At 32.7% G+C, this 23,185-nt stretch overlaps 1 protein-coding gene and 1 long non-coding RNA gene across 3 annotated transcripts in view; one reads left to right on the plus strand and one right to left on the minus strand.

Moving 5' to 3' along the window:
- Positions 1–4,278, minus strand: part of LOC118182704 (voltage-dependent calcium channel type A subunit alpha-1-like) — a 454,834-nt gene extending 450,556 nt beyond the window's left edge. Inside the window, exon 1 of the mRNA XM_085811365.1 lies at positions 3,887–4,278. The gene's annotated coding sequence lies outside the window, so the exon portion shown is untranslated. The remainder of the gene's footprint in view (positions 1–3,886) is intronic.
- The window catches only part of LOC118194496 (uncharacterized), a 101,393-nt gene extending 82,953 nt beyond the window's left edge, over positions 1–18,440 (plus strand). The window contains exons 2-3 of one of the 2 annotated variants that reach the window (XR_015039627.1): positions 16,402–16,546; positions 18,191–18,440. This is a non-coding gene — a long non-coding RNA (uncharacterized LOC118194496). The remainder of the gene's footprint in view (positions 1–16,401; positions 16,547–18,190) is intronic. The other variant, XR_015039628.1, reaches the window with a different exon arrangement.
- Positions 18,441–23,185: the final 4,745 nt, after the last annotated feature.

Below are 23,185 nucleotides of genomic sequence, written 5' to 3' on the forward strand. Positions count from 1 at the left end.
TTTTCGTTTACACATATATACACGTTTCGAGAGCATTTGGCTAATGTTCCCGTGGGCTTAAAATATTTAAAAACAGCATACCTTCAGAACTTCCGATAGAAAGTCTCGTGCGCTGGAGATAAAAATATTCTATTCTGTACAGCGTGTTATCACTGTTCGCTTTGAAACCGTTGAGTTTCGCGCTGGAGATAAAAATATTCCATTTTGTACAGTGTGTTGACACTGTTCGCTTGAAATCGTTGAGTTTCTTAATCAAAAATTCGTTAAAGTTTAAAAAATATGAAACAGATTTCGGGCTTCGAGGTGCCCATATTCGGATGGAGGACTAGGTTATTCAAAACTTGATGGCTCTGTAAGTATCGTGGTTTTTTACGAGGAACATACATACATTCATGCAGATTCTTCATTATTGGGCTAACGCTCCTTGGGCTATAAATTAAAAATCTGACCTTATTAAACTGTGATATGCTGATAAACCATTAAAAGTGTTCATACTCAAATGATCAAATTTTAATTGTAAACTTGTGTTTGTTTTCAATGATTTGCCCCAATGATAATGCAAGTTTAACAGGCATGTTAAAAAATTTGGATTTAATAAAGCATGTATTTTATAATATGATTAAAGATGTATTATACCATCTAGATCGAATATATCTTAACAGCATACTTGATTTTTGTTTTCATTTCGACAATCAGCCGAGAAATTATTGTTCGGAAAATTTTTAGTATATGTCGGAAAATTTTTCAAACTATTTTCGCAAAATAGGTTGCTTTTAGCTACCTGTATTTCCAGGTACAATTATACTTACTTCTTACTATTAGCTACTTAACAAAACGAAGGTATTCATTTTTTTCTTTGGGAGAGAAATTATTTTTGTTTGCAAACAGCGTGGAAAAAGATTACATTTGTATTACATGCGGTCTTAATGTGTGCCATTAAGAGGTTGCCAAGTAATTTTATTGTGAATTTCTGAGTTTTGTTCTTTTTCCCCCTGTCGTTTTGTGTTTAATACTTTAAGAAATTTAAAAGAAATTAGAAATATCATGAAATGTAACAAATAGTAAATTACGTAATGTGTTTGCTAGAATAAATTACTTTGGTACGCTTTTTGTAGCAACTTATATACGGAGTAATTACACAAAATATGAAAAATAATTAATTTCAGTACATAAATATTACCAGTTGAGCATATTGGCAGTTAAAGGATTGTCATAGTATTTTTAAAATTCTCAAAAATAATTTTCTATAGAACTGATCATTTTAATATGAAGATTAAATGTATTAAATGTAAATTGCATAAAATTTGTGATTTTAACGTAAAAACGCATTTGAATCAAAACCAAAATCAAGGTAAAGATAAATTTAAATAAACTGGAAGAAAGAGTTATTGTTTTTACAAAGCATTTAAAAAGAAAATTCCAAAAAAAATCAGGGAAAAAAAAAAAAAAAAAAAAAAAAAGACAAACAACCCAGATCGTCAGAATTCTGGATACCTACAGTTTGTATAACTTTAGTTCTCTTGCATTCCTAAAATTCTACAATATCGTTTCACTTTCTAGAGATAGGTATTGTAAATGAATACAAATTTTAATATGATTAAAATAGCAAATCTCAAGTTTTAATTTTATATATCAATAATTCATCTATTAATTATATTTGATATACATTTTAATACAATTATTAATAAAAAGGAAGATCATGAAGTAAAATTTAAAAACTTGATGTCTTTAAAATGAATATTTATAGTGAGTTATAAAAATTCAGAGAAAGTATTTCTATAGAACTTCAGTTTTAATTATCCTTGAGAAAAGCACTGAATTCTAATATTGATATTATAATCTAAAAATATTCTGATCAGATTCTGTAAAAATTGATTATGGATTGAAACTATAAATAAGTTATTAAGATAAATTTAAAAAAATTAAAAAATCCACGAAGTCTTTTCAACAGCTATAAATAATTACATGAAACAGGAAAAACTTATTGATTTCTGCAATTAATGACTGCAACAGCAATATTTACTTATTATTAAGAATATGCTCGTTTTTTAATTTACAGCAGAAGATGAGATTAAATAACGAAAAAAACTCTAAATAAGCTTGAAAGCATACAAAATTTGCTTTACTTAAGTAATCAAGCGTATATTGCTTAATGCAAAGTAGGTTTATTTAAAAAAAATTAACATTCATTAAGGAAAATAATTTGAAATTATATATAACTGTGGCAGTTGTATTCCACACAATTAAAGAAGAATAAAAGATAATTTCGTTCCGTTCCATGATAAAATTTTTAAAAAATCTGAACATTTTCAGATTTTATATTACAATCAAACTAGTATTTACAGATACATAGACGTTTCAAGAGCATTTGAACTAAAATATTTAGAAAGAGAATATCTTTAGAATTTCCGATAGACAGTCTCTCGCGCTGGAGCTAAAATTTTTTTATTTCCAACAGTGTTGCCACTGCTTTGTAATCGTTGAATTTTTTAATCAAAAATTCCTTAAATTTCACAAAATATGAAATAGGCAACAAATAAAATTCGAAATTAAAAATTTGGGCTTTCAGGTGCTCATATTCTGATGGAGGACTACGTTATTCAAAATTTGATGGCTCTGTTGCTAATACATTTCGGACTAAATGTATTTTTCTCATCTATTACGATGTTTTAAAATTTAATGGCAGTTAAATGATTAAGTAATATAGTATCTAGAATTTTAACTTAGCATTTGAAAACAGCATTCTTTAATCTGCAACCACCAATTCTTAAAAGTACTTCATTTGCATGTATTTAATCTGAAAATTATAGTTTTGAATTAATTGCTCTAAATAGCAGCAAGAAAAGACAGGAAGTGAGTTTATAAGCAAATTATTAAACTCTGAAATAAATACTTTTTTTAAGATGAAGAATCTATTCCTTGTTTTACAAAACAAATTATGTATACAATTATATATTTACTGTTTTCTTTATATGATGGTAATAATTATAGCATATAAAAGTGATAGTGTCCTGTCAAATTTCTTTATTTTTTTTAATAAGAGGAAACGTATTGAAATTTTATCAGTCAAAATATTAAAAGATTTAAACTAAAAGCTAAATTTATCTAACTGCTTGTACTATGGAAAACAGATTCCATATTTATTTGAGAAAAATATATCGTATAAAAGAATACTGTAAATGAAAAAAAGTTCGTAAATGATATAATATAAACACAGAATATTTAACTTCATATTACATGTATGGATGTGTAACAGAAAGCATACCTGAATTTGCTTCTCTCAGTTATTGTTTTTTTCCTGCTGCTTTTGGGTGAATTCTTAAATATGAATCAAATCAAAAAATGTACCATTTATTTAGATCTATTAATTAATTCAATTTACATGCAATAGTATTACTACATATTTATAATTTTGATTTTACACACATTTCTTTAAATGGCACACTTAAGTGTTTTATTTTTTCAGCAACTAAAAGTTATATTTAAGAAGCGTTAATAATTTTGACGATAATGTAGCGAACAAGAAATGATAGAATTATAAAAGTAGAATTTTTGGAACTATTGCTAACATGCTAGCATAAAATATTGATTAGTTTCACATGCACGAAATATAAAATATTTTATATTTAGTAAAGGAACCACATTTCACAGCAAAGAGAAAATTATTTTTTAAGTATTTAAACTCTACATACAATGATAACTAAATATATATAGAAGAAATTCGAGTAAACAGAATTCAGTATTCTTTTAATCATACCGGAATATAACTTAAAAATAAAATGCGCATGATAAATGTCGATATTTTTACAATTAAATTAGATAATTATGTTCGACAATAGGTTTTCTAGAACGTAGCAAAATGTTAACAAACAGACAGTTGAGTTACCTTTATGTGGAGTTGACCATCCATGACACTTTGAACAGATGTCTCAGGACAAACAGAAATCTTCCACTTTACGGCACAAATGACTCGAGAACTGACGAATGCCACCAGTGTGGCTATCGTCGAAGAATAAATAAAAAGAAAATTACAACGCAGTAAAGAGTAAAACTCTCGCGAATAAAAAAGAAAATTAAAATTAAAAAATCGAATTTTCTTAATCCAATTTCGTTTTCACTCGCAAAAATTCAATTTATTTAGCCTAACCAGCAGATGCCTCAGATACGGAATTCCTCATTCGAAAAAACGAGTTCGAAAACGTTCAGAGAGCGGTGCGTTCCATTCCGTGCAGACGATACAACCTTTCCAATGGACACCCGGGAAACCGATCGTCAGAAAACCGAAATGCGGACCCTCGGGTAGCAACAAGTAATGGAATAGCTTGCTGAGGATGTTCTGAAAGATGGTTGTTGCACGTAAATAAATGATTTTCGAATGGAAAAACCAGCAAAAATGTCTGACTCTGTCAGAAAGTGACGGCGAAGGAAGATACTCGGAAGATCATTCACGTTCGCGAAAATCGATCGGCTACAATTCCCTTTCACGTGGGTGGCGATGATAAAAGGAAGAGCCAGGAGATGCAAACGATTTGGCTGTTTTTGTACACCTACACTTGTACAAAGTGTGAATTTGGATCTCGACTTTCTTCGTCAAACCGCACGTAAGAGGCGTGGAAGGGTTGGGGAAGTGCAAAAAGAACAGCGGGAGCTGAATGAGGTATATTCGTCTGACCCCTCCCCTCCCAATCAGAGCTTTCGGCTATAGACAATACCTCCCCGATCAAACTCAATGCTTCAGAGTTGAATTCAGTTTTCTGGAGTGTCATTTGGAAAATTTGTTTTTATTTTTCACATAAGAAATAATTTGCAATCATACTAAGCTAAATATAGATCTTAAAGTTAATTGAGTTTGGCTGCAATAGCTTTAAATGTGATGAATAGCCATCTGTTACACTTGAGATTAAAGAAAGGAGGTGAGATAGGAGGTTTATTTTAGATATTATTCAGCCAATATGAATATTAAAAGTCTAATTCAAATATGATTTTTTTATTAATATTAGCGGGCAAATCAAAGCATGCTTAGATATCAACATCCATGACATGTACATGATCTTAACTTCAGTTACCACAATATGCGTGCATTTCTCTTTGTTAGTCACGTTCCATTTGTTGATTGATTTTTTTTATTAATCTTACGCGGGCAAATCAAAGCATGCTTAGATATCAACATCCATGACATGTACATGATCTTAACTTCAGTTACCACAATATGCGTGCATTTCTCTTTGTTAGTCACGTTCCATTTGTTGATTGATTTTTTTTATTAATCTTACGCGGGCAAATCAAAGCATGCTTAGATATCAACATCCATGACATGTACATGATCTTAACTTCAGTTACCACAATATGCGTGCATTTCTCTTTGTTAGTCACGTTCCATTTGTTGATTGTTTTTTTAATACCACGTCAAAGCACGCGACGGCTACCTGCGTAACATTAGGGATATCTTTGGAACGCATCCTTCCCCTTGCGTTCGTTTCCCTTTTCTAAGTAACCTGCCATGAAAAGAAACAGGAAAACGCCCATTTATTTTCGATCGCTTAATCTGTTATTAGGAAAAACAGAATAAAAAATTAAAAGCAAGAAAAGTTAATGTTTAGTTATTAATAGAACAAAAATTTCTTATGCCTTCGCGGCATGTCAAAGTAAAGAGTTGTGAAAGATTACTTAAAAAATCTGATGTAGACGCCATATGACTTCCTTGCAAGGCCTATTAAATTACAAACATTTTGTGCTTCATTTAAACTCATTTCTTCGAATTATTCTAGCTTAAGTTGGGAATGACACCAAAAATTGCAAATTTTGAGATTGAGTATCAACGTCAATTTTTCATATGGGATTTCGTATGTAATTTGTCGTACGGGAGTTAAATTTCTTCTAATTTTTTTAGAACGAGTATAAAGCTATTCCAAATATAAGTACAAGGAACAGGAGACTGGATTAAAAGTTAGGTTTCCTTTTTTGTTGAAATTATTTTTTAAAAAATATCTGAAATTGATATAATATGACTACGACCAATGAATGAGAAACTAAAAGCTGATTAAGGCAGTGGGTATATACAGGGTGTTTCGTAAATGTTGCGATAAACTTCTGGGGAAAGTAGGGCACATCATTAGGATTACCAACTGCATGGGAACCCATGCCCGAAAGTGTCAGGGGTAAGTGGTAGCAGAGGTAGAAGATGGGAAAGGAAACAAGAGAGTAATTAATTTGAAACATTTATTGCACATGGATACAGGTGGTATACAACAGCTTGAATATCACAATAGATGCTCGAAGTTTGCACCATCAGACACCAAACATGCCTGACACCGACAGAACATTGATTGCTGGACATGTTCAAACACACCAGGAGTTTCTTTGATTGTAGTAGGTGCGCAGGCGAGTCTTGCCTCGATATCCATTTCATACACAACAGAATCGTGATACACGACACTTTTGATGGCTCTCCAGAAAAAGAAATCAAGGTTGTATAAATCCGGTGAGCGTAGGGGTCAGGGAACTGTTCCACCACCCTCAATCAATCGATATGGGAATGGCCTGTTGAAATGGCTACGAACATCCAGTCCAAAATGAGCAGGCGCCCCATCATGTTGGAACCACATGTTCACAAGCTCCCCGTTCGTATAACGTTCCATGCTTTTCGTATGGTGCCTACAGCTCGAATGAGGCAATCCTGACCATCCGCTAGCACTCTCCTGTACAACAACCTGGCGGCGTACAATAACGTTTCTGGGCAGGGGTTGCCATGCAAATGCTATTCCTTATGATGTGCCCTACCTGCCCGAGAAGTTTGTCGCAACATTTACGGAACACCTTGTATATAGTTTGGACTGCCAATTGCAATGAAAAAAAGAGATACTGAGCTGGATGTTATAGCAGTCTCATATGCAAAATTTCAACGTTCTACGGATAATCGTTTTTGAGTATTGTGAGATACATACATAGGTAAAGACATAGCGAAAATATCCATTTGAATCAACTTTAAATCCATTTTACAATGCATTTTGAAGACATCTGTCCTTTACTCTGTCTATACGTACATACATCACATAAAAAATCGTCCAAATGAATTAAGGAAATGTCAAAATGCATATTTCTGTTGAAATACGATAACCACAATTTTTCGAAATTACAGCACAGTAGTAGGATAAAAGTGTAAAAAGAATGTTATTAAAAGTTTTTAAAGTACTTGAAGAAAAATGAAATGCATAACATAAAAAAAAATTAGAAAAAATAGCATTATACAAACAGTATTGTGGAAGAAAGCCTTTGCTTTGATAGGTGAAAAGAGAAAGATGACTCTTTATTAAAAGAGAATTTTTTAAATTTTAATATAGGAATCTTTTATGTGGAATCCTCCCATATGGTTTCGACCTTTATGTTACGATACATTACACTACCATAAATAAATAAATAGTCGCCTCAACTTGGTAAGTGTTACCATTGCTCGAGACATCAGGTTTTTATCTTCCATGCGGCCTCGCACGTAACCGTGTTGCCGTTTAATGCAACATCTGGATGTTAATTTCTTGTGGACAGCTACTATGTATACGCTACGCACGTGAACTAGCTTGGGAAGACGTGGTGCCGCACATGTGTAGCGAAAAAAATCTTAACAAACGTATCACGTATGCATGCTTCCATGTTAACAATATTTGGCGTTTTTAGCTCGCTATATGTATATCATAGTCTTTTTTTTTTATTTTAGAAATAAAATATTCATTTCATTTATATACATTTTTATAATTTCACATTTTCCTCTTCTTTTTTGTCTTCTTTTTGTGATGAGAAAAAGAGCATATGTCTCTAAATTTCAAACAAAACTGGTCTTTACCCTCCAAGGTTCTGCGGCCTAGACGTCCCGTCTGGTATAGTGTTATTTGTTATTACCCCAAAATAGCTATTAGTCTAGAAACACGATTTTGCTTTGATTCACTTTAAATGTCATCCTCTATAAATGAATTGTGTCACTTTTCATTCGAGTCTGTTGCCATTCGCTAAATTGTAAGATATTTATCTTTCAAATTTAAAGTCTGTTGTGCATTAACAAGCAATAGATGCAGTTCTATTTGAAAGCAATAGATTCAGTTCTCAAGAATACTCGTTTCTTACATTTAAATCGAATTAATTTAAATAATAAAAAATTCATAACTAAAATTAATAATTAATTAATGACAATAAAATCAATAATTAATTACTAATAAAAATTAGTAAATAATTTACATAATAAAAATTAATTTATGATATATATAATTAAAAATGTTCAGTATGTTCATAGAATGACGTTATATATATTTTTTATTATTTATTTCATATTTTTAGAACTTGAATGAACTTTTGATTGAATGTCATAAATAAGCTTTTAAATATTATTAATGATTAATATTAAATTTAAGATTTTAAATATAAAAGAATATAAATATCACGATTAATCAAATCATCGAAAAATTCAAACACAAATTTTAAATATGTTAATTAAATACTATCGATTTTATTATATTTAATTAAAATTTTCCAGTTTTATTAGATTTTAATTTTCATTGCATCAATATTTAATTTCTGATTCCTATTTTTTTTTTTTTTTTTTTTTTTTTTTTTTTTTTTGTATTTCTGCATTTTATATCAGTACTTTTTACACAGTTTCTGCAAGTAACATTCATCAACAGAAGGGTAAATAAATCACCATTATATTACTCCAAAATTGTGCTGACAAACTGACATAATAAAACTGAATACGTACTATAACTTCAAATTTTAATCTTAAAGACTTAGTTTTGTAAAAACGTTCTTTGGTCTCATATGCCACGCTATTTGATATTCACGTAAGCAGAAGACTCACTAGGTTTATATCAATAAAGCTGCTTCTTACAAAATAATAATGGTAGATCATGATTAGATAATTAGTTCATTATAATAATATTGATTTATAATGCCAATATTATGTGTTCAACGTTATATTTTGTTTAACAGAAATGTTTCCTTCTCAGCAGCATGTGTGATGTGAAGGAGAAGCTAAATTCCTTAAACTTTTCAAGCACTTTCCCAGCTCAGTTGTTCATGTAAAAAGAGATCTGTTACATGTTACGAGATTAAATATTGCATTGAGCGAATTTTTTCTATTTTATTTGATGATTCTTTTTATGCGTTAAAAACAAATAAGTGTTGGAATGTTTCAGAGATTTACTTTTAAGAAATTCTGTTTAAGGAAAAGAAGAAAAGATTTTAGTAGCAAATTTCTTGTAGTATTGTACATTGCGGGGGAAAAAAAAGGGACAGTTCTACATCTCCCGTTCTACTGAGCCGATTGACGAAATTCAACTTGCGGTTTTCATGTCTCGAAAACGCGACTTATGATATATATTAGATTTATATAGGGTGGCCCAGAAGTCACTTTACATTTTGAAAATTAAATAACTTTTTTTCTATTAATATATTTCTTTTTCTCTTTTCAGAATTAAAAAATATAATCCCTGGAAATTTTTGGAATGGATAAGTTTACAACAGAACAACGAGTGAAGATAATTGAATTTTACTTTGAAAATGGACGGTCAATTGTTGCAACGCAAAGATATGCGCCATTTTAATGTTCGACATCCCCCTAGTAGGCCTGCAATAAGGAACTTAGTGACGCGTTTTCAAGGTTCAATTAGTGCAATCTTTAAAACCAGCAGACTTTCAGAAACGAGTAAATTATGCTGTCAGGTTTCAGAGAACTGCAAGAAATGACAATGAGTTTATTCACAAGTTGATCATGGGAGATGAAGCTCATTTCCATTTGAATGGACATGTGAATAAGCAAAAAATAAAAAAGAATTAATTACAGTCATTTAAGAAAAAGTTATTTAATTTTCAAAATGTAAAGTGACTTCTGGGCCACCCTATATATAGCATGGGTCTAATATATAGGTATTTTGACACAAAATCAAACTGAAATAACATACCATGTTTTCCCATATTTGAATTCTACGACTCTAATTACGCCAAACTCCCAAGTTTCGTAAAAATCGTACGAGTAGTTATTAAAAGATTAGCTCTCAAAATTTTAGCTCCTCAATGTTAAATGAGTTTGGTATATATTTATTAATCTTTTTTTATTAAGCTTATTTGATTCTTCCTTTCACATTTCGATATTCAGGTCCATTCCAAATAAAATTCACCCATTTTTTCTGATTTATTTTTTAATTTCTATTTTTAAATAATATTTATAAATTTTTCTAAAAACATTTTGAATTATAATCTATAAAAAAATTTACCATCATCTTAAAATAGACGTATTTCTAAGCATAGCTGCAAAAAATTACAATTTTGTATTTCAAATTTTCGAAGATATATGTGAATTTATATATTCGCGCGTTTTGAAATTTGGCATATTAGTTGACAGCGGTAAAATATCAGATGTGGCTTAAACACTTTGCTAAAATTATTTGGAAGTAGAAGCAATGTGACGTTTTTTCCGCTCGTACGCAAGGTAAAAAGGTAGAACGAGGTGCCTTTTTTCCGCTCCGGTATAATGGAAGGGAAAGGGAAATTGCTTGCCATATATTAAGAAGTTCGCCAAGTGAATTATTCTTAGCTTAACCCCTTGCGGCACAGTGTGTCCGGTCTGGACATACCTAAAAATATCCTTCTGTACGCGCAGAAAAATTGAATGAAAACGGATTTATAGGTTACTATAGGTTGCTCTGAACCTTCTTTATTTATAGTAGATGGCAGCTCAACACAAACCAGTCCATATACTCACTCATGGACTAAAAAATTAGCGCACCAAGAAGGAGTGGTCAAAATGAAACGAAATTATATATACGTAATGACACTTTGATATACGTAAATGATAAGAAAATCAAAGAAAAAGGATAATTTATTTCAGAGAAAAAAGCAAAAGAACGGAGGCATTAATACTCCGTTGGACCCCCTCTAGCGCGAATGCACGATGAGATACGATCGGGCATTGAGTCATACAAGTTCTGTATGATGTCTTGAGACATTTCGTTTCATATTTACTGTAACCGTGCCTCTAGTTCGTTCATACTCGTGGAATGCCCAACTCGTCGTCCCAAATGATCCCAGATATGCTCGATTGGAGACAAATATGGCTATCGGGCAGGCCAAGAAAGGGTAGTAACAGTACGGAGACAGTCTTGTGACATCCTTGCCGTATGAGGCCGAGCATTGTCTTGTTGAAAAATGGCTCCTTGGAGCCGTTGCATGAGTGGCAACACATGTGGTTGCAGGATTTCATGAACATACCGCTGGGCTGTCATGGTGCCACAGAACAATACAAGGGGTGACCGTGTATTGTAAGCAATGGCACCCCATACCATCACACCAGCTGTGGGAGCGATGTGTCGCTGTACAGTAAAGGCAGGATTGAGGCGTTCACCCCGGGCTTTCCACACACGAACACGATTGTCATCACTGCCGAGATTGAATCTGGATTCGTCGCTAAAGAAGACCTGGTTCCATTCCGCTGCAATTTCCTCTTGCTCGACACCACTCCAAACGGAGGCGTCGATGGGTGGGCATCAAGGGCAGCACGGGTAATGGGCGCCGCGATACCACCTGTCCTTCAGCCTTCGTATGGTTCGAGAAGACACAGGGGTCCTTAGTGAAGGGGCTACCTGTGCCTGGATGGCGGCCGATGAAGCAGTTGGCTGTACGCGTGCATTTCTTACGATGTGGCGGTCTTCTCGACGACTGGTCTGTAGAGGCCGTCCTGAGCCTAGTCTTCGTGTATATGACATCTCTCGGGTCTCACAATCAGAGCGGCCTAATTGAAGAGCTACTCGTCTAGCTGACCACTCAGCTTCCATCATACCGACGATTCTCCCCCTCTCAAACTGCGACAACTGCTCATATTGTCTTCGAATATGGCGTAATGGCATGTCTACCTCAGATCTTCCTTTGTAAATGATTCAGCACACTCAAACAAGCTTTGGTTACCGGCTATAAGTAATGCGCAATCATGCTGCATTTCTAATCATTTGCATATCTCCCCGACATATACCTTTATTGCAAATATCGTTTCGATCCCGCAATTATTTCTTGGTGCGCTAATTTTTTTGTCCATGAGTGTATTTTGGCCATGCTTAGTTTTTTAAGACTTTCATTTTTCAAAGAAATTTTTCAGATTTTTTAGGGTATAAAAGGAATTGTTTGAAAAGAAATTTCTATGTTATTTCTTTGGCTGTATGCTAATCTTCTTATTCTATATTAGTTTTAAATTTTTACCTTGTAATCTTGCCTAAAATCAAACGGCGAACCCTAGGTGTGCCCAGACCGGGCTCACCGATAATCTAGGACAACTGAGAGTCTGTATGCTTTGTTTCTCCGCATCTCATCTGTCAGTTCATTGATAACAATCTTCGTTTCAGCACTCTTTTCGAAGCTCTATTCAATCAGTGTGCCCATTTTGGGCACACCCACAGAATTAAAACGATAAGTGCTATCTTCACAAAATTTTACTTGTGTACTCCTCTAGGCCTAATTAGACTGCCTACCTTTTTTTTTTTTTTTTTTTTTTTTTTTTAAATCAAAACTACGACTTTGAAAGGTAGAGTGCTGGAAAGGCTTAAACTGAAAAAATTTCGACAAGATAACGTATTGAATTTCTCAGTAAATGTCGGACCAAATTTTACAAAATTTAATATCTAGGCATAATTTGAGTCGTAGAAACGAAATCTGAAAAAACAAATTGGTATGTTAGTTAAAAAAAAGTCCGATTTTGTGTCAAAGTACCTATGTTAGAACAATGCTATATACTATAAATGTAATATATATCCTAAGTCGCGCTTTCGGAGACAAAAAACGCAACTTGAAATTTTTCAATTGGCCTAGTACAGTGGTCGGCAAACTTATTAGCCAAAGAGCCAAATATGAATATTACAACAATTTTAATTGGGAGCCAAATCTGCTCGTTTAGTAAACTTTTATTACGCTAAATAAAACTAAATTTAATACTTAATAAATATTTATTAATGCGAACAATATGCTTGCATCTCCTTGGAAAGTTTGAGTAAGTTAGGTTTGTATGTTGTTGTTTTTAATTTTAGGCATGATTCCAAGTTTTCATCAATAAGACGACTTCTCAGTTTACGCTTGATAATGTTCATGCTTGAAAACGATTGTTCGCATATATATGTAGAACCGAAAAGGGAAAGAACAGCAAACGCGAGCTTTTTCAGCTGATCGTAAGAGTCAGGAGTACTATTCCATGCGTTGAAAATGATCATGTCTTCCTTCTCCAGGTCATTCAAAGCAGACCACTTGTGTTGTTAACTAAGATCACATTTTTTCTTCTCCAATATTTCCAATTCAACACAAAGACGTTCGAATTTAGAGCGAGCGCCATATCTTCTTGTTTTTTAAATCCAGCAATTGTATTTCAAAGCTACCAATGTCAATTTTAAAAGGAGAAAATTTCAACTCGGTTATCGTAGCATTAAGAGGATTTTTGACAAATGCTAAAGTTGCTCTGCTGTTTTTAAATTCCTGAAAACTGCTAAGAAATGCTTCCCTCATATTTAAAATTATGGTTTTAAAATGGTGTTTATCAATAGAGGAATTATTTTCTTGGCGATGCTTCAGCAAGCTCGGAAAGTGAAACAATGCTTCTCTTTCAAAATCCTGTGCAAAAATGGATAATTTGTTTTCGAATGTTATTGCTTCTCCTAACATAAAAAAAAATTCAGTTTCGTTTCCCTTGTAGTTTACGATTTAGCTGATTTAGTTGAGACGTAACGTCTACCATGACATAAAAGTTTTGGATCCACTGATCGTCTGTTAGTTCTGGATAGTGAACGCCCTTCTCAAGGAGAAATGCTTTAATTTCCGGAAAAAGGGACGCGAAACGTTTTAAAACGTCCCCTCGTGATAACCAACGTACCTTGTTATGAAGAAAAAGATCAGTGTACTCACTCTCCATTACAAATAAAAATTCTTTGAATTGGCGATGATTAAGAGCTTTAGTTAAAATGGAGTTGATAATAGTAATCACTAATTCCATAACTTTACAAATTTCTTCCGGAAATTTTTGCGCACAAAGCGCTTCTTGGTGAATGGTACAACGGTAAACACGTATCTCGTGATTAATTTTTTCCTTCAAAACAGCAAGGTTTTCATCTTCCGTTTTTCTTTGCTTTTTTTTGGTAGACATGTTAATTGGGGTGCCTATAAAAATATTCCAAATATATTTTTTTCTAAAGCCACCAGTACAAAATTATTACCATTATTAAATTGATGAAAATAAAAATTTTTAAAAATACAATTTTATTAATATATGTAACTGCACTAAAAAGAAAAAAAAATTCCATCATCAGAAAAACAAAACTTTTAATATGACCAAAAATGGAAGAAAACTTCCAACATTTGGACAAATAGAAGTTATCGAAAAATCGATTACAAATTTTGTACCGGAACCATAAACATACATAGCAGGTGTAATAAAATCGTATAAAAATACCTGTAAGTTGTGCAGCTAGATTAAAAAATACAACAATTTTTTAATAAGACAGGACAACGGCAGACACGGTTAGATAAGGAAAAACTGTTTACACTGCAACTGTTGCTCTGTGATGACAATTTGTACCTTCACTATAAAAAGCATGCATGCGCATGCCGGTAGCTTTACATGGTTTATGTTTACGTTTACGAAAGCTAATAAAATTAAACTCGATGTTCGTTACGCATTTTTACAACAATATAAAATTTTAATTACCTATCTATCTTTTTACTCAAACAAAAAATTATACATGTTCTCGATTTTAATTTATCAAAATAAGATGTAATTTTTTTCTTACCAAGTTTCTTTTTTAAAGAAAATATTATTGCGCTTTACGTGGATAATTGTACTAGAGCCGCACTTAAGGAGCCAAAGAGCCACATGCAGCTCTGGAGACGCACTTTGCCGACCACAGGCCTAGTAGAGCAATAGATATAGATCTGTCCTATTTTTTTTTCGCAGTGTACATCATATACATCGCAGTGTACTTCCAGTATTTACAACATTACACCAAAATATGTGGTATTATGCATTTAACAAAAAAATTATTCTTAGTTTTTCAACTTTCATTTAATGTATTTTTATACATGCTGTATATACGATTTGAATTTGAGCAATGGCTACACAGTACGGAATAAAATAAGTTTATTTCCAGCACGAAATTGTGTGTCGAAAATTCTTAAGATATGCTGTTTCCAAATATTTTGTGACTTTGATATTAATTTGAATTTTAGGTAGCGTGAAGTTAACACACAAAACTTCAATAACAAAAAGCAAAAATATTTTTTTGTAAACTATTTTATTACGAAAATTGAACATTGATTTCATGAGAGAAAAGACTTTTTAAATTTTTTAAATCTGAAAGCTTTCATATTTTACATTACGCCCAAATGGGCGTTTATTTAGCATTTTGTATGATACCTTTATTTATTAAACAACATGTTCTTTGCACTTAAACCATAAAATTCATTTCAGAATCTTTTTATTTATTAAATATCACGTTCTTCGCATTTAAACCGACCGTAAAATCAGTTAAAGAACAATATCGCAAGATAATTTTTAAATGAGCATAACTTTGGAATTTCCGATACACAATCTCACTGGCGCGCTGGAGATAAATTGGTTTTATTTTCCTGTACAATGTTGCTATCGCTAGCTTTGAAATCGTCAAGTTTGTTAATCAAAAATTCGTTAAAGTGTTACATAATATGAAATCGACAATAAAACAAATTCTAACTTCCAAATTAGGGGCTTCCGGATGCCCATATTCGGTGGAGGATTACGTTATTCAAAAATTGATGGCACTAGGTACCGTTGTTTTATTACACTACGAGAAACATACATACATTTATGCAGATTCTTCATTATTTAATTTCTTTCGATATAACACAGGGCTCTAATATTTGGTGGCAGCAGTTTGAAAAGTGAATCAGTGCAAAATGCCAATACGAAATTAATAGTCTTTCTGGGCAAATTGCCCCTTTAGACTAAAAATGTCTGCCAACACTTAAACTTGTGTCGACAATTCTGAACATATACTGCCGTGCTGCTTTTAAAATTTTTATAATTTTGCTGTTGAACTATATATGGCATAAGTGCAAAGAAAATTATGCCTAATAATAAGCTAAAGACAAAAAGAAATGGGTTAGCAGGAGTGAGTGCAACAGCAGACTGGTAAACTTATGAGCTCAGCGATAACGTAAGAAACTGAACAAACCCTGTTGGATGACCCTTCAAATCTGAAAACTGTCAGATGTTTCTTTATTACTATTATTATTATTTTATTCATACACTTTTTTATTTTTAGAGGTTGTTTCTGCCTTAGTATGCAATGCTAAATATCAAAATAAATATAACAGAATAAAAGTAGGAATTAAAAATATTTACATTGTCTGTTGCAGGAAGCTGTTTTATTGTTACTTACTGCAACAATAAGAAGATAATGAAACAATGAAACTCTGCAGGTGTTACTTTTGAAAGAAATGAAAACATCAAGTTTCATAGCTCAAAAACGGCTTGACGAGACAGACGATACAGAAAGGAAAGGTAAATGAGACATGTTCTTTTGAAGATTGATCACTCATTGTAAGAGATCGGTTTTGCTATTCTTCTCATGAAGCTTCAGGATTAAATTATGAACTTAAATTTTACGAAATGTATGTAAAATAATATTTAAATTTTTTAAAACGGTAAACATTTAGTATTTTAAATTTAACAATATGTATGAGAAAATATTTGTGCTTACGTTGGAGAGAAATTAGACTTTTCAAAAAATAAAACAGGAAAAATCAACTATGTCTAAATGAATATTCGAATCACGGATCTTCCCTTTGTACCTGTATATGCTACTACTTATACTACGACAGCTAACGCGGAGGAAGGCAATAATTACTTATAAAATAATTAAATTTCTCAGTAATAAATTATTTAAAGTTTTAGAGCCGTAGGTTTTACAGTTTTCTACAAGAGGCTTAACAATAAGTTTAGAATATTCGATAGAATAAAATCGTTTGCGACAGTCTCCGTTCGTGTAATTATACCCGAGAAACTTCATCGTCCATATGTTTAATAATTTTAGAAAAGTATTTAAAATTAATAATTTTGAAAAAGTATTTAAAATTATTTAAAATAATTTGAATAATTTATCATTTCTTGATAAATTAAAATTAACTTAGTCTTTGAATTTAATAACTTTATAACTGCTTAATAAAGTAAGAGATTTAAAAACACGAAACGCATTTCTTAATAATGAAAATTTTATTTAATGTTTAATAATATTTATATCTAATAGTTATAAATTAAAAATATATGCAGATTTGCTTTGTAAATACTAAAATATGTTTCTAATTGTATATGTTTGGAGTTTTATATATTTAACTACTCAGCTTGCTAAAGCATCACTTAGATTTTTTAAACTATTTGTCTTTATCATTTAACAAACTTCTCTTAGGAAAGGTTTTTAGTTTTAATTTCAGTTATATTTGACTAATTCTTCACTGCTTTAAAACCCAGAAAATACATGTAAATCTCAACTGATTTAAAATATCGCTTTCGTATTCAAAACTTAAGGAGTGTTAGATACGAAGATCTATATAGAAATGCAAATTGCATTTAATTACTAATTAAGAATTTAAATATTATTATACAACGAATAATAAAATCACAGAAAAATTCAATCATAAATTTTAAATATTTTAATTAAATGTCGTCGATCTTCATTACAGTTAATTAAAAGTTTTCAGTTTTATCTGATTTTAATTTTTCACTACATAATGTTTAATTTATAATTTCTAATATATTATATATCAGAATTTTATATTAATGCATTTTATACAATTCCTGAAAGTATTATTCATCAATAGAAGGGTAAATCACCCTTATATCATTTCAAAATGTCATCAGAATTGTAATGATAAACCGATATAAGAAACCTAAATAAATACTACAACTTAAAATTTGAATTGGTAAGACTTATTTATGTAAAAACTTTCTTTGGCCTCATATGCCGCGTTATTTGGTAATCAAGTAATAAAAAGACTCACAAGGTTTAAGTCAACCGATCTGCTTTTTACTAATTAATAACCACAACTCATAATTAGATAATTATTTAATTATGATAATTTTGATTTATAATGCCGATATTATCTGTTCAAAGTTATATTTTTAGTAACTGAAATGTTTTCTTTTCAGCAGAAAGATTACTGGAAAGGAGAAGCTAAATTCTTTGAACCTTTTTCAAGCACTTTCTCAGTTTTAGTTCCAGTTGTTGGTGTAAAAAAAAAAAATCTCTTACACGTTACACAAGATTAAATATAGCATTAAAGGAATTTGTGTTTTTTATTTGATAATAATTTTTATGCTAGAAAATTAGTGAAGTGTTGGAATTTTTTAGAGATTTGCTTTTAGCACAATCTAAGAAATTCTGTTTTAGGAAATTCTGTTTCGATGGTTTTACCGAAACATCAGCCTCAGCCGCCAGAGTGCAAATGAACGAAATAAGGTATAGTAATAAGATGATTTCTGTTGTTTGACTTCTAAATTAATATGTGTTTGGCGTGTTATTTTACCTTGATAAATGCCTTGTTATAACCCCTCCGTTCCTTCTTTTCTTTTCTTTATTTTTTGGTTGGCTGCCTCTTATAGATTTCGCCTAGCGTTTTTCAAATATGGTATTCAGGTTTCACTATCGCCCACCATATTAAGGGTAATTAAGAAATAAATTAACCAAAAAATTGCTCCACATCCTTCCTAGTTAGATTTTTAATAAGCGATTTAATAAAATTCACATCTAGATAAAACCGATGTAAATTATATACTCTCCTGTCAAATAAGTCTCTATGTTCCATGCTTTTAAGTGCATGAACACATGCACAATTTGTTTTGATATTGTAGTTTTTCCTGTCAATCTTACATTTTGGGAAAAAAGTGTGGTAGCAACAGTATATGAGAAAACTTACTTGTTGTAGATATTAATAATTAGTTCAGTATACTATCTTCGAAATGTAAATTTGCATGATTGTTTATTTATTATTCATTTTAATATGGCAAATCACACCAGAACTGCCTTCTTCATATTTAGGTAGATAAACTGCCTTAAAATTCAATGTGTCTTTTATGAAAGTCACCATTTTTCAGAGTTAGGTAACAGCTAAGGTTCAGCCATATATCCTTAACAATCACATCAATACTTTTGCTCATTTTATAAAAATTTTCTTTATCTATCTGGTATGGGTAGAATATTTCATGGCTTTTATAGAAATAATTGCAAAAATAGGCTTAGATTTGGCTTATGATTAAAATCGTAATTGAAATAACGGCACTATTTCTTTTTAAAAATTGTATTTTCTCGTAAAAGTCAATAAATGTTTAAGAAATGGTAAGTGGTACAAAGATTTTAAAACCAGTTTTGCAGTAAACGGGTTCTGGGTCATATACAAGTCCCATTAATTTGATTCGTCAAAAATATTATTACAATAAAACATTAATTAGAAACTGTAAAAAAAGTGATTACACTACAAAATATCTTTTGCGGCAAACTATAACTCTAATTTATGTAAAGAATCAAGTAAAATAGCCCTTCATCCACAGTACCCACCGTTTCAAAATAGTTCTCACCGAAGTACAATACCCGCCGCTAAAGAACAACCCGCATAAGGACAGTACCCGCGGACAATACTCGCCATAAACACTGACAGTACCTGTTTTAAGTACAGCAGCCCTTCACTGACAGTACCCATCGTAAGTATAATACCCGCCGCATTTTCAGCTCACCAGTTAATAAAATCAATCACTTATTCCTATCAAATTTCCAACCGCCAAAAGAATTATATATTTATTACTATAAAAATCGCTGTATATTAAAATCATCTCCGCTGATCATAAAATTTAAATTCATAAAAACTGGTTCTTCAGTGCTTGAATATCTTATTTGTACCTATTAAAGCTATTTGTAGCTCATCCATTAGTTTACTGTGAACAATGGCCTTTTTGATCATTGACATATGCAGCGCTTCAATAAAACGGGTTTGACTGAAATTTTTCTACCCTCTTCGATTCCTGTACCCATTAAGACACTGGTTTCAGAACTCTTTGTCGGCAATGAAGCTCAAAGAGGCAGAATCTCTTTTAATGAGAATAACACACCCAGGGACGTTCGACACTAGAAGAAACTTAATCGAGAAAGTAAGTTCTAGCTGGTTTTTACGCTAGCCAATCAATCAAATTTCCCGAAAGCGAAGACTGTCAGAAATGTTTCTGTCAACGTACAGACAGTTACGGATACCTTTCAGATTTGATAATGGTTTCAAAGTTTACAAAAATAAAAGAATTCTCTAGGAGTTTTATAATAGGGTTATGGCAACTAGCGATACTTGATGGCAGAAAAAACTTTTTCTAGAAACGAGTTTCTCTTTCTTTAACCATTTCTAGCCGAAACAGTCTCGCTGGAACGAACATCCTGGCTATGCACGTGGGACATCTTGCGAGTCCCAGGTCATCATCTAAGTCAATCAGCAAGATATTCCGAAAGAGGTGACTCGGAAATGTGTTCCCCCTAAAGCGTAATCACAGAAAGCTTTCAGATCTGATAATGATTTAAGTGAGTAATATTTCGTCTCACACGTCCAAGTGCAACATTGCATTCAACCATTTAAGGTTTTCACTTTCAAAATCGTCTCTTTGGGAAGTATATGTTGTGGTAACAGGAAGTTCGTAAAAAGTTATTTAAACGTTTCTTAGTTTTACAATACTTGAACGGAAAGGGAGTGGTAATTGCAGGTTTAAGAAAAAGCAAAGGAAGTATTGATCATGCGTGTAATCATAAAGCAGAAGATCGACTTAACAGACAAAGTATCGTCTTTCTGTTGGTTAGAAACGTGAGTTTCGAAATTGCAGAAATTATTGGAAGAAGTTATTGGAATTTGTTGTGGGCATAACTTGTAACATGTCGAATATGCCTAAACGAAAGGATTTCACCATGAAAGAAAAAGATAAATTGTTTAAAGATTTTGATATTCTAACTGCGGTCAGAGAAATAGTGCATTTAAACCGATATTTTACCTAACAGCATTGTGCAATTTATTTAAGCAATGAATTATAACTTGTAAGGATCTTAAGTTTTACTAACGTTTATTTTATTTTAAATCTTTACTATCACTTCTTATTTTCTACTTCCGGCCAGAATTATAAGCGTGAAGGATTTTATGCAAAGTTTGTCTGGCGAACGCCAAGTATTTAAGTGTGGCCTTTTTGCCAAGCGTAAGAGAGGAAGCAGTAATTCAACGCAGGCCGCTTACCTTAGAAGTTACGCAGTTGCTGTTCGCCTTCCAGGCCAGAGGTTTTAATCCTCTTGATAAATTAAACGTATTGTAGTGTTCACAGTCTCTGTGCTACATACGCTTCCTGTTATTATAAGGCCAATCTTCCACGTGTATTATTCTAAAGTTAAATTAGAGTTTAGTTTTATTTTTATACTTTTTTACGTTAGACCCCGAGTGGAGGGTCAGTGTATTCCGAAGTACGGAAGTTATTGTATATAGAGAAAAATAAAGGGTTTTGTATACCCTTCGTCTGTATCCTGTCTACTTACCACAATTAGTGAACGTAGCTTTAGTAAGCTCTCTGTTCCGAGTCAGGTCCTTGTATGTTCCCGAAGAAGGTTGGAAGGAACATTGAACCTGATAGTGGCGCCCAACGAAGAAGAATAACCATGGCCGAGTTTCAAGAAGAACCTGTGCTGCCTGCAGAAACGGCTCAGAATCCAGAAATGCCAGCTGCCGCCCTGGAAGGATTCGGTTACATCGTCCAGACCATGCGCGCTTCGATGAAACCAGAAGCAACATTTAACGGAAACTCACCGGTAACCAGTTTTTTGGAAAAATTGGATGACCACTTCATGCTCTACCCCGTGCACGAGTTTCAAAAAGTTACCTTAGCTACCAGCGCTTTGAGGGGCCAAGCGCTTAACTGGTTCAAGTGTATAGACAGAAGTCTCTTGGGTCAAGCAGAAAGTCCCACCTATACTTACGAAAATTTCAAGACTGCCCTACTAAAAGCCTTCCCTGTTGTAAGGGATCGTGCGAAATTAGAAACGGAACTTTTTAGTATATATCAACAAAGAATCGAAAACCTCTCGAGCTTTATTTTAAGAAAAATTCACGTTTTCAAGCTCTTGTATGGAAACCGTCCGGATCCTGAAATAATTCAAGTGATTTTGCCGAGGTTACTGCCCCAAGTGCAAGACTTTATTGAATTAAGAAATCCGACTACACTGGAAAAGTTATTTGAGCTAGCAATCCAGTTTGAAAGTAGAAGAACGGCGGACGTCGAAAGAAGACGCCAATATCAACAGCGAAACCAATTTGGTACGCCAAGACTACAGCAAACTCAAGCATACGGCTACGGAGAAAAAGCGAATGAGTGGGCAAGGAAACCTGAGCATTCAAAAACAGCCGGCGAACGTCGACAGTTCAATAGCAACCCAGGAAAAAAGTCTCAAGGCCAGGGGAAAAAGAAGGAAAGCACGGAAAGGAAAAATAATTTAAACTAAAACAGATTTCTGCTGACGAGAGGGTGCGGAAATCCGAAGGCCACGAAAACCCCTCTTCCTACAAGTTAAATACAGTAATGGTGAAAAATTTGACTCTTCCGAAGATTGAAGTCTTGGTGAATAATATCCCGGCCACCGCACTCCTGGATACCGGCGCGCAGTGTTCCTGTGTGGCAGAAGTCTTTTTTAGAAAGTATTTTCGCAAATACCGCATATATAATGCGGATAATACGACAGTATTAGCGGCGCAAGGAGGACAATGTAAGTGCGTAGGTAAAGTACCTTTGTATATCCGTATCAAGGACGAACAAGTAAAGGTGATGTTTTTTATAGTAAAGAATTTGCAAGAACATTTAATCTTAGGAATCGACTTTCTTTCAGACGCACAATCTACACTGGATTTTAATGAAGCGTCCCTTAAGCTGACAATGAAACCAGTGCGTGTAGAAAAGGTTGAACCGCCAAGGTTAAATCTTGACCACCTGCCTAATGACGAGCAAGATAGAATCCGACAAGTGGTAAGTGAATTTGCTTCGTTATTTAGTGATATTCCAGGATTTACTCAGGTTACTAACCATAGTATTGACACCGGAGATGCATTGCCAGTTCGTCAAAAACCATACCGGTATGATAAGAAT

This window comes from Stegodyphus dumicola, chromosome 2, assembly GCF_044657685.1.
Source record: "Stegodyphus dumicola isolate Sdum_Otavi_A_Nest chromosome 2, ASM4465768v1".
Classification (NCBI taxonomy): domain Eukaryota; kingdom Metazoa; phylum Arthropoda; class Arachnida; order Araneae; family Eresidae; genus Stegodyphus; species Stegodyphus dumicola.